We start from the raw sequence: 13,586 nt of genomic DNA, 5'->3' as shown, positions 1-13,586 counted from the left end.
AACTTCTGAACTAATTCATGAAAGTCAACATTTGGGGTTTTATTATCACAACCAGTTCATATCCGACTACTCAGCTACTAAATGCTCTAATTTCTTCACCATGTCAGGAGTGCCTGAAATGAAAACTGACTTAAGAAGATTGATTTGTTGCATGAACTGTATAAACCAAGGGGCTTGTTGTTGATCTACAATTCACACACAGTCAGCATAGCTGAAAACTGTCACACACTGGCCGTGACACACACGTGTTTCGCCGGACTCGCAGGCTCTCACGACACACCGCCTCTCATGAGTAAGTGACCTTCAACCTTCAAGTACTTCTTATAAAATAGTCAGTCAAACCGATGTACTTCACTGTCACATTATGAGGATTAACATCAACTTCTGTGTCTCAAACATTTCATAAAAACTTTAGAAATCGAAGCAAAATAGATGCTTCGATTAGACTGTTGTTTTTGGGTTTGTCTTTTGTTTTGTTTTTTTTTATAAAGAGTGTTGTGTGTAAATTTCAAAGGCAGCACTTCTGGATACTCGCCCGAGTCATAATGACCCAATAATCATATAATAGCTCATTGCTTCTTTATTGAAGAGGGCGAATGAATTCACATAATCTTGGCGGAGGAGTTTAAATGTCACTGAGGTAATCAGTGAAAAACAGGTGTTCCTACTCCTAATTTAAATCTCCTCGGTGTTTCAGCTCCGAGGGAACACTTGATTTTGTAATGTGCTGAAGTAACATTTCACAAGTAATAATTATGAAAACCCAGCAGGTCTGCGGTTTCATATTTGAAACAAGTCAATGTGTATTTTACAGCAAGACAAAGCCACATTGAAAGAAATAATAATAATCTGTGTTTTGCTTTTCAGCACTAATCTTTTACATCACAGAGAGAACATGAACGCCTTTCTGTGTGGGATTTGCATGTTTTTGCTCTCTGCATGGGCTTCTACTCCACTTTTCTCCAATGTTCCAAAACCGTGTGTGTGAGGTAAATTGGTTTCTCTAAATTGGCCGTAGGCGTGAATATGAGTGTGTGTTGTTTGTCTCCGTCTTTGCTCTGTGATGGACGAGCGATTTTTCCAGATATAACCTCTCTTCATCCAGAGCCAGCTGGAACAGCTGGATAAAGTGGAATAGAAGACAGATAAAAGGATGGATCGATTGCTCCTTCACTAGATAGCCATTAGAACATTTATGAACGAAGTTGGTTTGCTGTTAAGGGCGACTATCAACTCTAAAACTACTGAGTCCCTGGAGACCATGAACTGGGAGTCACGCCTGGGAAGTTGTTTTTCAAAAAAGTTGTGTTTACAGAGGTGCCAAGCACCATTTTTTTTAAGCAAACGGACATGCAAAATGCGTCAAGAATTTTCTGCGGTCACTCGAAAACATTGTCGCGTAAACAGGCCCAACTGTTTGGAGCCATGTGCGAGCCACGGAAACCAGGAACTCCATCCTCTATTCTCTATGTACACAAAAACCCTTTCGAGTGTCGTCTTCTTCTTCAGTAACCAGCAGTTAAAATCACATCCAGCAGAAAGTGTAGCCTGAGGAGGACTGCGTAAAGCAGAGGTAGGAAGATGAAAATGTGCTGGGGGTTTAATTATCCCTGGAAATTAACTTCACATTGCATGAAGGGAAGAAATGCTCAGCACTTACGAGACACCGATTTTTATAACGTTCCCTTTGAAATGCAGCTCTGAGTGTCTGCCTCATTTCCAAGTCACACATGTTCATCTGCTGGTATCTCCTTTCGCTTTGTGTTGGTATTGCTCATTACCACGTGCAAAAAAAAAGAAAGGAAGAAAGAAACCAGTGAGAAAGAGAGAGAGTCAGGCTATTATCGGAAATTACAGCAGCCTTTTCTTTTATTCCATTTTGTACATTAGTCTTTTGTGAACCTTCCTACATCATTGTTAAAAGCTACGAGGTGTAAATTGAAACTGCAGTAAATAAATTTAAAGCCTGTACAGACTCCGCAGGGTGATTTTATTGATGCATTAATTCTTGGAGAGTCCATGCCATAAAATATGCATGCATGTATTTCCAGGATGTGTAGCTGAGAGGCTCATTGATATTTTTCTCAGGCCAGAAAAAAAAAAAAAAAAAAGAAAGAAAAGAAAATGCACACAGCCTGTTCCCTCCCCCAGTGACCTGTTCTTTAATACATGCTGTACACACACGCCTGCTCCTGTGCTTACAAGCATACAAACCTTTTTACTGCCCGTCACTGTGCCTCTGAGTGAAGTGTGTCCATCAGTGCTGCTTTCATACGTCATCACTCCACTTGCGTTCTGACAGCCGTTCAATCAAACTCTGTCTGGTTAACGGATGGAGCCGTTTACCATAGGGACGGCTGTTTCCATGGTAACTGTGGAGATTTGTGACCCCTACAAGCTGAAGAGTACGGTGTTGACTTTTGTTTTTTGGAAGAAAAATAGGAAGAAAACATTCACTAAGTGGTAGTTTATCCGTTGTATTTCTGTTTCTCTCACTCATTTGCAGAAATGAGTGAGCCTCTCAAAATACTAATTGTAAATGAGGAACAAAAAGTTGCTTCAACAGGCTACTCATTGAGTGATATGATGCGTCATGGCAGCAGATGATCTATGCACACCGAGTCTTGACCTTCAGTCAGAGGAGACGGGGCAGGAAATGAAAACTAGAGAACTCTGCAGTGTGACTTGCTGTGGCAACTCCTGTAACACTGGAGCAAACAGACACTCTCAGATTAGGCTGGATGACATTTAACTGAAGCGGATTCACTTCTCCAACTGGTTTTGCCTCTTGGGCCACTGCCATTAAAGAAGATAATCTATATGTTTAAAGTCTTACACAAAACCGGTTGAACAATCTGCACACTGTCCATCACAAGCATTTGTCTATTAGGCATGAAATGATGCATTGCTGTGCTTTGCAGTGATTGGAAAAAAAACAACTGAGCAGATTTTTGAAGACCTCACGACATCAGAAACTTCCTGTCATTGGCTCAAGATATATGAGGAGTGGAATCTTTCTAAGTTTTCAGCCTAAAGAAATTTGCACGGGCTTTTCAACGATGACATTTAAAATACTCTTAAAGACATATATGGGAGTGTCTTACACTTCAGCACAAGCTCTATAAGTTTATAAAAAAAAATGTGACTAAATGTTGAGAGCAAAGATGAAGAAGTGACTGTGTTTAAAAATAAAACAGTCTCTAATTATTCTGGTGGGTTTGAAAGTATGCACCGATCTCTGCAGCAGTTTCTGCGATGCCCCTCTCCTTGCCAACTCATCTTATATTCACAGTCATTAGAACTGATTCATGACCGAGTGGCATTTACATCACACACACACAGGAAAAAATGCACAAAACATGAATAGAATCTAATGAAAAACAATCCTAAATTTTAAGATCGTGATCTATGATCACTCTTTCAGTTTGTGATTCTTTAAATTTGTGATGGTTTGCATGCAGAAAGGGTTCTTTGCCTGGTTCGGAGTCTCTCTTCCCTACAGTAGAAAGCATCCGGCATGGAGCCCACTCGCTATTTCCACTTGACATCCTCTTTTCTTTGCGGTAATTAAAGAGAGGGTCCGGGCAGGAGCAGTGACAGGAGGTCCGCCGAGATAGCCACTGGTCTAATTAGACCCACACGTCTCCATTCGCTACTGTGAGAACACCAGTCACCTCTGTTTTAGCACCAGCGGAGGTTTTACAGTCCTACTGGAGGAAATCTGTTTAATGAAACACATTCTGGATGAACAAGCTCCACTTATTTATTTCCCGGTTTTTTCCAATCTCCAGAGTTACGTCTGATATTATGATTAATCACCTTGGAATAAGATGCTTGTAGGAAAACTGAAATCACGAGCAGTGAACAATAAGCGTGCTGCGACATATGGCCGCCGCTTGCACGGAAGCTGGTCCGTCACACTGTGGCGTTTCGTGTGAACGCCGGGGCGGGCTCGACTGATAAAATATTAACCAGAAAGACTATTTATGCGTGCGTTTTCATTCATACCCGACAGGCTTGTCAAGTAGGTGCTATGAACTGATTCATTACGCTGGAGGATTATGTTTACTCAGCGCGGCTCAGTGTTATTTCTCATCCTCAGCCCCTGCGGTGGCCATGCTTGTTCATGTTGAACGATGTTATAGCGAGCTGCCAGTCTGAGCTCTGCTGTGCGGGGCTCGCCTGCTGACAAATGGCCTGAAGGAGAGGTCCAAGGAGAGGCCTGTCAGAACGAGTCAGCGTGAGGAGGGGCCACTAGCGGGCGCCATTACACTGAATAGTAACGATGCTTCTTTGTGTTCTTCTTGCATAAAAGTCCCATGATGTCCGAGGAGGACAATTTCGGTGAGACTGACAAATGTGAAATAATATTAATAAAAAAAGCACTGCACATACACACAAGAAAAACTTAATTGCCTTGGACTGAAAGTCTTGTTTGTGCAGATTGATGAGCGTTGTCCTTGTGAAGCAGGTAAACGATAATGAAATATTACTGTAATGTGCGCTTTAGAGACGGCGTGATGTTACAGTCATCTCAACAGCAGAGTGACACTAAAGCTTTCCTCTGATTCATGCGTCTTCTCTCAGCATGTCCTCAAGCGAGAGGCAGAATTCCAAAGAGACGAACGCAGAGACTGAAAATCGCACAGGAATGAAAGAGTCGCTTGGAAATAAAATGGCTTTCAGTGAGGAGGAATTCACAGAACAACTTGGGGGACGTGTCTGTTTCCTTCCCTCGCAGCTCAGTCAAGACACACGACGAGGGCCGGGACGTCCTACAGCAAGGACCCATAAAGCGCTGAGTGTGGGAGTTTCACCTTCCAGTTGCCGCTGCGCCCCGACACTGCGCAGTACCAGGCGTTTCGCTGTAAACATCCCGGAGTTCTGCTGCAAATTCCCCATTTGGATCAACAGCCCGAAGAGGCTTGTGCATCTGAGAGAGGCGTCTTGGTGCAGAGTCGTACTGAAGCTATTCTGGTGGGAAACGTCGTACACACTTCCAGCAATATCACAGTCAATGTTTCATAATAGGAACAAGGCGGAAGCGGCGCAACATCCATACCCCCCCACACCCCCTCCTGGTTCAAACACAATTACACAAGGATACACATACAAACACACACACACACACACACACACACACACACACACACACACACACACACACACACACACACACACACACACACACACACACACACACGAGTATCCCTCTTGGCTTGCGTCGTGATAGAAGAGATGTCTCACTCTAGGGGCGCAGTATTGCATTGTCAGAGGTGTGTGACAGATATTAATGTCACAGAGGAACATGATGGATGGAATTCCTTTATGATGTTGCTTTCTATCTCCGGTTCCGCCTCGCAAAATCTGGCATGCTGCAGACAGCCCTTTAATGAGCTCTGGAAGCATCCATATCCGCTGACAGCCCTTCCTCGGCAGCCTCTTTGCTTAAAAACGGCCAGACCGGCTCCCGGGGAGACGGGAAGAGCCTGAACGAGAACACCCAGACATGTCGTACTCAACAACAGGAAGCATGGCCCAGATTAAGGATATTAGTCTTTAATTATGAATGAAATAGTAGCAGTTTAACGGATGTTATGTGGTAGCCTGTGCTGCGTTTGGGGGCCTGTCTGGAGTCTGCATGTTCTCTCTTCCCCACAGCATAAAAACACGTGTATGAGGATAATTACTGACCCAAAAATGATGCGGCTGTGTGAGTGAGAGTGTGTGTGACCCTCTGTCTCTCCGTGTATCTTCAGCCCGTCCACACACAGAAGCGATGGACCTCAATTGGATAAAGCAGCATAAAGAATGGATCAATTAGGTGTAAAGAAATCCAGACAGAGTCAATGTCTTTTGTGGCTCAAGCAAAAGCATCAACTAGAATCATAAAACAGCCAATATTCCCTCTTCAGAACGCACAATTATAATCTCGCCTAAGAAACATTTATATTTGAAGTTTTAAATACACAACACCAAACTGAAAGTGCATTAAACCATAATGTAACCAGACCAGGGCCTCAGTATATCCATCATTATAGAAAAGTCATAATCAGGTCAACGCAGAAATGTGCTACAGGTCACTCACTCTCTTACACAACTCATACTGTGACATAAGAGTGCCACTTAGTGACAGCCTTTAATTATCAGTAATTGGATTTAATGAAGCCTTCTTTTGTCAACTTCGATTGAGGAAATTATACGTTGGAGATATTTTGATTTTGTAATTTTCAGTGTGGGTGAAGTGTCAGCTGACCTTCAAAACCATCGTGGAAGAATTGATCACAAATCACCTACATATGAAGGCCTCCAGGTGTGAGGAGAGGGATTATGATCGGAGGTTTTCAGGTTCAAATCCCAGTGCTGACTGGCTACCCTTTAGCGCTCCGGCCTTCGATCATCAAGGAGAAAACATGGAGACTCAGCAGGAGCTCTTCTCTCAAGCTGTCAGGACAGTGAACTCTGACCTCCAACCAGCGCCTCACAGAGACAATAGACACATGGCTGTAGGTGTAGCACTATTGCGCATCACACAGACTGCACATTGTCTGTTTGAATGCATGTCCTCATTTATTGCACACCCGCTGCATTTTGCACTGTGCACATTCCATGGGCGAGTCCGTTTAGCCTGTTTGTCCTTCTTGTATAGTATCAGTGTTCCTATTTGTGCTTTTTCTATTGTGTGTTTCTTTGTATTTTGCAGTTTTTTGCCTATTTCCACCTAGTTTGACAGGTTTTTTTGTTCGCAGAGCTCGGTGGACAGTGGACTGCATTGCATTCGTGTACGTGTATGTGATATAATGTGAATAAATGCATAATCTAATGTAATCTAATGTCAAGAATAATTACCTAATCAACCAATTTCAAAACTCTGGTTTTAACCATCTTCATGCTTTTGTATAACAGCACAAAATAGTTCTCTCTGCTTTTACTGCATTAAAACAACAGCTTCACTCTCACCACACATAACAATAAAATACTGATTTGAAAATTTGCACTGTTGTGCAATACCAGTCACTTCACTGTAATACTATTAAAGGTTCACCAGTTAATGCACAGTCATGTCTCAGCACTAAACATTTTGTATATAAAGGTCAAAGCATGATAATAAATGGAAATAAGAACATATACATAATTCTGATTAAATTTCAAAATGAACAAGTTTAGCCCAAATTAGGTTTGCACAATATTACCCACTATGAATTAATGTTTTGCACTGCGACAGAGACACGACTTATTCTTCCAGGCTACTGCTTTAATCTCTTGCTCCTTATTCTAACCCTGCTGTGGCTGGACTTTGTTTTTAGTTAGTTAGTTTTTCCATCACATGAGCAGTTTCAGCTCTCACCAGCTACATTTCAAAAACAGAAAAGTTATTGACTTTTTGTTTTTTGTCATTTTTCTTAGATTTTTTTTGCCTTATGACTTCTGATCTGAGGAATCCAGCTATGAATAGATTAAGTGTGCCAATTGCTTAAATTATTTTAAATGCGTCTATTTCCTTATTTGTATGCTTTCGGTTGTTGTTATATTTAAGATTCCGACATTTCAGCTTTCCTGAGAATCAAAAAATAATCAACTGCAGGACAGTCAGTCTTTTGCAATATGTATATTGTGCATGTTTATATGGCGGAAACAATAACTCTGCGATAAATGGTGCAGCCTTAGTCAAAATGGGAGAAGACGATTTTCTTTTGACAGGAAGAAGTGGCCGTTTCAAACAGGCGACGGCCTTGAAGGGTTGATATGATAGAACAGCACAATAACAGCAAAGACAGCGCACCACAGAAGTTCAGTGCGTTAAAAAAACAGAAAAGAAAAAAAAAAAACGCCACCAGTATTCAGAACCTATAGGAGCACAACAATAAGCAGAGACTTTAGTCCCTGAGCTGGAACTGTTCTGAAAGCTAACCACCTAACAACTGTAATTGTACTTTTGGAGAAAAAAAAAATCTTGAGCAAGTCAGCATTGTGAAAGATAATATGGTAGCAACAGGACCTTTCCTTACGAGCCAAAGAAGAACAGTCAATATGGGACAAGACTTATTCTGATTGCTGTACACAGTCACTGGAAATTATGCTTCGTTTGATCGTAAAGAATTACAAAGGCACAGTCTGGAAATGAATAAAAGCATGACGTTTGTTCCTGCTCTCTCTCAGCAGCACTGTGTCGGTGAAAGAAGGCCATCCTTGAGACTTTCTTCATGTGGGAGTCGAGGACAAACTCCCCCAATTCTCACAGTGATACAGTTCTTTATTCAAGCCTCTGCAGAGGAAACAACACGGCGTTCGGTGCCACTGTTACCACACCACAGACAAAGCTGTTGATTCATAAATCTGGAAGTATTGTGAAATTATGGTCACACGAAGAGTTTTTTTTTTTTAAACTATTATTATCATTCTTTTTAAAATACGTTCCTGTAGCCTTCATAGCCTCAAATGTCAGATGAGATGTGTCCTAATTATACATGCGAAACAGCTTATTAACTTTTTTGTTGAAAAGAAAGCAAAAAAAAACTTTGAAAGAAAAACAGCTTTGATTAACAAATAGAAAACACATAAGGGTGGAATATACAGCACAGAGCTTAGAGACTTCACTAAAACGGTCAAAAGAGCAGAAAACTAGTTCAGAAGCATTTCCGCTCTGATTCACTTTCTCTTCACTGCGTTAAAAAGCACAACGAAAACATATCAACTGATAAAGACTGATAGATATAAATAAATATAAACAGTATAAACCAACATAACGTGACAAAAAGCTTTTTTAATCCTTTTTTAAGCCTTGAGACGGACAGATGAGCTGTCAAACATGTTCACTTATTGTCTGCTGAGATAACTTAAATAAAGCTGTTATTTAGAGATGAATGGATCAGATCAATGTATAAAAAGAAAGCGGATAACAACATTTAAATGTTGTTTTGCAGTCTTTTTCAGAAAGAACACAAGACCACCAAAAACTGCCATAAACTCCTGACTCTCCCTGCTCATCGCCTCCGTCTCGAAGATAAAAGAGAAGCTGACAAGACGTCAATCACACACGATTAGGATTTGAATCCTCAGGCACCGCCATCACTGACAAAGCAATAATCGTCTTGAAATCAACCTCACCTGCCCCCAAAACCTACAGTTCGTGAAGGGATGCATTCATGAGTATGTCTGACATTCACCAGCTGAAAATAACAAGAAAATAATAGAAAACAATATGGAGCATCAGCACAAAAATAGTTTTTCATATTCAACAACAAAATCTCAGAGCCTTTTTAACCATAGAGTCACTTTTACCACATGTCTTCTGAGTGTTAAACATGCTATCTGAAATCCATAGAATTCTGAACTGTTCCATCACATTCATGCTTTCTTTAGTTTTAGTTTTAGACAATAAAATTAGCACAGACCTGCAGTACTATTGTGTATTTTTAGCAAAGGCTTTTAATTCATGCCTTCATTCAGTACCTTTGTGTACAGTTCAGGTTACCTACCCTACATATTTTCTGAATGCTGTTCCCTGGTAATGAGCAAAGCTGTCATATGTTCCTGTTTGATTCAAACATTTCACTCCTCTCTTTCAGAATCATCCAGCTGTGAAGGTTTTCCTCACCCTGTAATTGTAGTAAAGGGCAAACTGGCTCCAACTGCATTTGCACCGAAAGAGTCAACAGAGCAGAGGGTTTGTCAAAGTCATTTCAACCTAAATAAAAGCCTTGAGCTGTCTTTTGTGAAATCAAAGGTGCAAATTTGGTGAGAAACTTTCTGACATATAGCCATAAGAACTACAGAATCCTTAGTAACAAAGATAAATAAGGTCTGCATTGGTACAGCGAACATAGAGTATGACAGGGAGGCCTCCAGCACAACACCTCTCTCGCCTCCCGTTGCACCAAAACATTTATCCAGACTCCACTATAACAACTTATCGTCATCAATGATCTGTTTTGGGACAGTGTGAGGACACTGGCGCACCGACGCCCAACCCACACACAAGAGGAATAAGCAAGTTCTACAGAGTCAGAGCAACAGGACTTTAATAGAACTGGGAATCTTCTCACTGAGTGCAAGAGTGCAAAATACTCCGTCACCATATGCCCCCCTCAGGAACAGTTCATCCATCTTCATATATGCTCAGTGCTCTTAGCGCAGGATTAATGACGGAACAGCGTCAGGAGCGTTAATGAAAGAAGGCAGACGTGGGACGCACTGAGGAGAACCGTCTGTAGATAGACGTTAATCAGCTGGTGTAGCATATGATTAAAATATACATTAAATAAATCTATCCTGTAGATACTAACATATACAGAAAGACGCTGAATGGTAGAAATGCGGCTTCATTTGTGAATTTGGGAATGTGATTGCTTGTTGTTGATTTTCCAATCCTGTTTCTGTGTTTCTAACATCATGTTTTAGACTGGTCCATGAAATGTGCATTTAATATAATTGTGTGTTTTTATATAAGTGCAGCAAAGATTTTGGAATCTGAGTTTGTGCCTTTGTAAGTGTTGCTGTTAATTAAACTGATTTTATCAGTAAAAGAGGAAACGCATGCATAGAGAATATGATAAATCACTTTACTGACCAAAAAGGAGAACTGAGAAGGCAGGATCACCTGAAATTTGTTTGTATTGTATCCAAAAATCTAATCGAACTAATGTCCTTGAAAAAAACTGACCTTGCTGCACACTTTCTTTGGCATGTACAACATATCACTTGTTGGTGTTTCTGCAGTTTTAAAATACTACTGAGCTGACATCTAGTGGTGGAAACAGTTCACAGCCACTGTACAGCACTGCTTCCTTTATCTTCAGGTACTTTATTGATCCCAGCAGGGCAGTTCTCCACTTGGTTTACTTCCTCCGAGCAAACGGCGGTCGGAATTAATTACAGAGCAAGTTCCCTGCAGTTAACAAGATCCAGTGACTTGTCAAAGAGCGAATCAGCAGTTCTTTCCTTTTTTTTTTTTTTTTTTTGCAAAGGCAAAAAATAGTTTGTTCAGTCTTTCAGGGACATATTTCACCTCCAATATCCCTGTCGCTCTGGGAATTCAGCTCAAGTAATTTCAAGAGGCCCTCCTGATACGGTCAAAGATGTATAAAAACACAATCGATACAATAGAATAGCTTTTTAAATCCGACATGATTTTCGAATTAATCTAATTCAGCTGAAGGCATTTCCTGTCTGCTTACTCCTTGGACTCATGGGCCTCATGGCACCAATGTTTTATGAGGACAGTTGAGGCAGAAAGTGACAGAGTCATTTGTTGTTCATTTCTGTTTCAAACTATCTTAAAATGGATATAAATAGAACTTCTATCCAGTGAGATGAGCGACAACTGTGGGTTCTGTACTTGTCTTGCTAACTGCTGGGATCAGCACCAAAACTGCCCCCGCACCAAGCGGGAAAAATGAACCAATGATAAACGGCATACTGCCAATACAGTCCAGAGTGATGGAAAGAAAAGGGCGCAGTTTTTTAAACACAGTGGGGGCACATCAAATCAATACATTAAATATTCAGTAAAATGTCCACATAAAATACAGCTGGAAATAATCTTTAATAACACCAAAAGTTCCAAAATAAAAAACTTCTGCGGACAGTAGAGCTGATGTCTAAGATTTTACTCTCAGTGCACGTGAGCGAGAGGATGTTAAATAATTAATATTAGGTGTACAGTAAAATTAGTGAAGAGTTAAAAAGGAAAACAATAAAATTAAAAGTATTGTTTGAACTACTTTTTCAAATAGAGTGCATAAGGATCTGCTAGTTAATGGACTATTTTAATTTTTTATATAGTTGTTTGAAGGGAACAAAAAGGTTCCAGCTTCATCTTCTTTGTCTTTCATCCGCTTCCTTCCAGAGTCGCCACAGCATCTCCAGCAGCTTATACCAAACTCATCGTAACCTGGGCTCTGTATATTTATCTCTAAATTGCACATCGATGCGATGTGGTCAGTCACTGAGTGAAAACCTCAGCCTCTTCATCTCAGCCCCTTCAGTCTGCGTCTTCCAGGAAGTGCTCATGTCTCCGAGCTCCAGGCCACACACTCTCACCACCGTCATGTGAAGCTTTCCTTTCAGTCTTGCTGCTTCTTCTGTTACAAGACACTTGAACTCATACGAACTCACTATTTTTGCTGTTTACATCTTTAGCTTTCTGTCTTCCTCACCCAATAATCCATCATAAAAAAATACACGACATAAAGAGAATGTCAAGTATAAACTCCAATTGACAATATAAATGGAATATTCAAATGCAGTACAGAAATAGAATTATATACGTTCATGAAAGACCGTTATGCACATATGGACAACGCATCCTTTATTGCCACAAATGCAGCAGTACTGTTGCCGTGTTCTGTTTTGTTATATTCCACACTGAATCATTATTCTTAAATCATATTTGGTGCAGCTATGGCTTCGGCATAACAGCTGTTCTGAGACTGTTTGTTCTAGTATTCAATGTCCTGAAGCATCTCTCCCAGGGCAGATTACCTGCATATGATGGATAGCTGACATCTTATCTTTTTTTTTTCATTGTTGTTTCTGAGGAGGCAGAGCGAACAGTGAGGGTCCTTCAGGGAAGGAAGAGGGCAGCCAGCGATCTTCTGGGCTCTGGTAGCAAAGCGCTGAAAGACTCATCTATCTGCCGTGTGCTAAAATACTGTCTGTGGAGCAGCGGGAAAAGAAGACAAGCAGTTTTTATTTGACTTTTTTCCTTTTTTTTTAAGGAAACTTGAGAAATGCTGCCTCTGCTGAGAAACAGAAATGACGTTTTGGGTGTCAAATGACAGCAAATGCATGGAGTGGTGTTCTAAGCATAACTGGGACAGAGTGATCTATGACGCTGGATGAAAAAAAGATTTACAAAAAGAATGGAAAAAGTCATTCAAGCATAATCCATATATAAATAGACATATTGAATTCTCAAATTTACATGATCTGCAAGATTTAAAAACTGTATTTCTGTTCATCTGTTAAAAAAAAATAAATAAAAAAAATAAGACACTCCCCCATCCCTCTGCCTGAATGTCTAGGTGACTCCAGTGTCTGGTTGGAGATACAGAGATAAGGCGCACACAACACAAGAGGGCACTATAGATCTACTCCAGAGTCCGTCTTTCTCCCAGCAGCCTCTGCTCAGTGTTTATGAATATAAACAAAGGAGTTTTCCATCACATCATTTGCCAAAGAAAATTCTATAATTGCACGCTGCATAAAACTTTATTTTTCATAGTAGCACAAAAATAAATTTGAATTTTACCCAAGTCCTGCCAACTAATCCAAATAAAGGAGAACCAGGCATTATGAATTCCGTGTCCAAACAGAGGACGGCCCCATGCTCAGTGGAGGTCAGTCAAGATTACGAGTATTTACTTTCTGCAGGATATTAACACCTGCATATCCGTTTATCAAACCTCCCCTCCCCAACACATGAAATCACTCACTTCCTGTGAGCGCCCTCTCTCTCACCCTCTCGGCTTTAATGTCCATCTCTGATGTGTGACGGCGTGCATCAGAGAATGTCCCTGTGCTGACACATGATTGGTGGAGGCCCCCCCGCCGCGCTGCCTCCTCCAGGAAGTCGGCATTTCTGC

Source organism: Salarias fasciatus, chromosome 15, assembly GCF_902148845.1.
Source record: "Salarias fasciatus chromosome 15, fSalaFa1.1, whole genome shotgun sequence".
NCBI classification, from domain to species: domain Eukaryota; kingdom Metazoa; phylum Chordata; class Actinopteri; order Blenniiformes; family Blenniidae; genus Salarias; species Salarias fasciatus.
The sequence above is the reverse complement of the archived record's forward strand: the minus strand, read 5'-3'. Positions refer to the sequence as shown.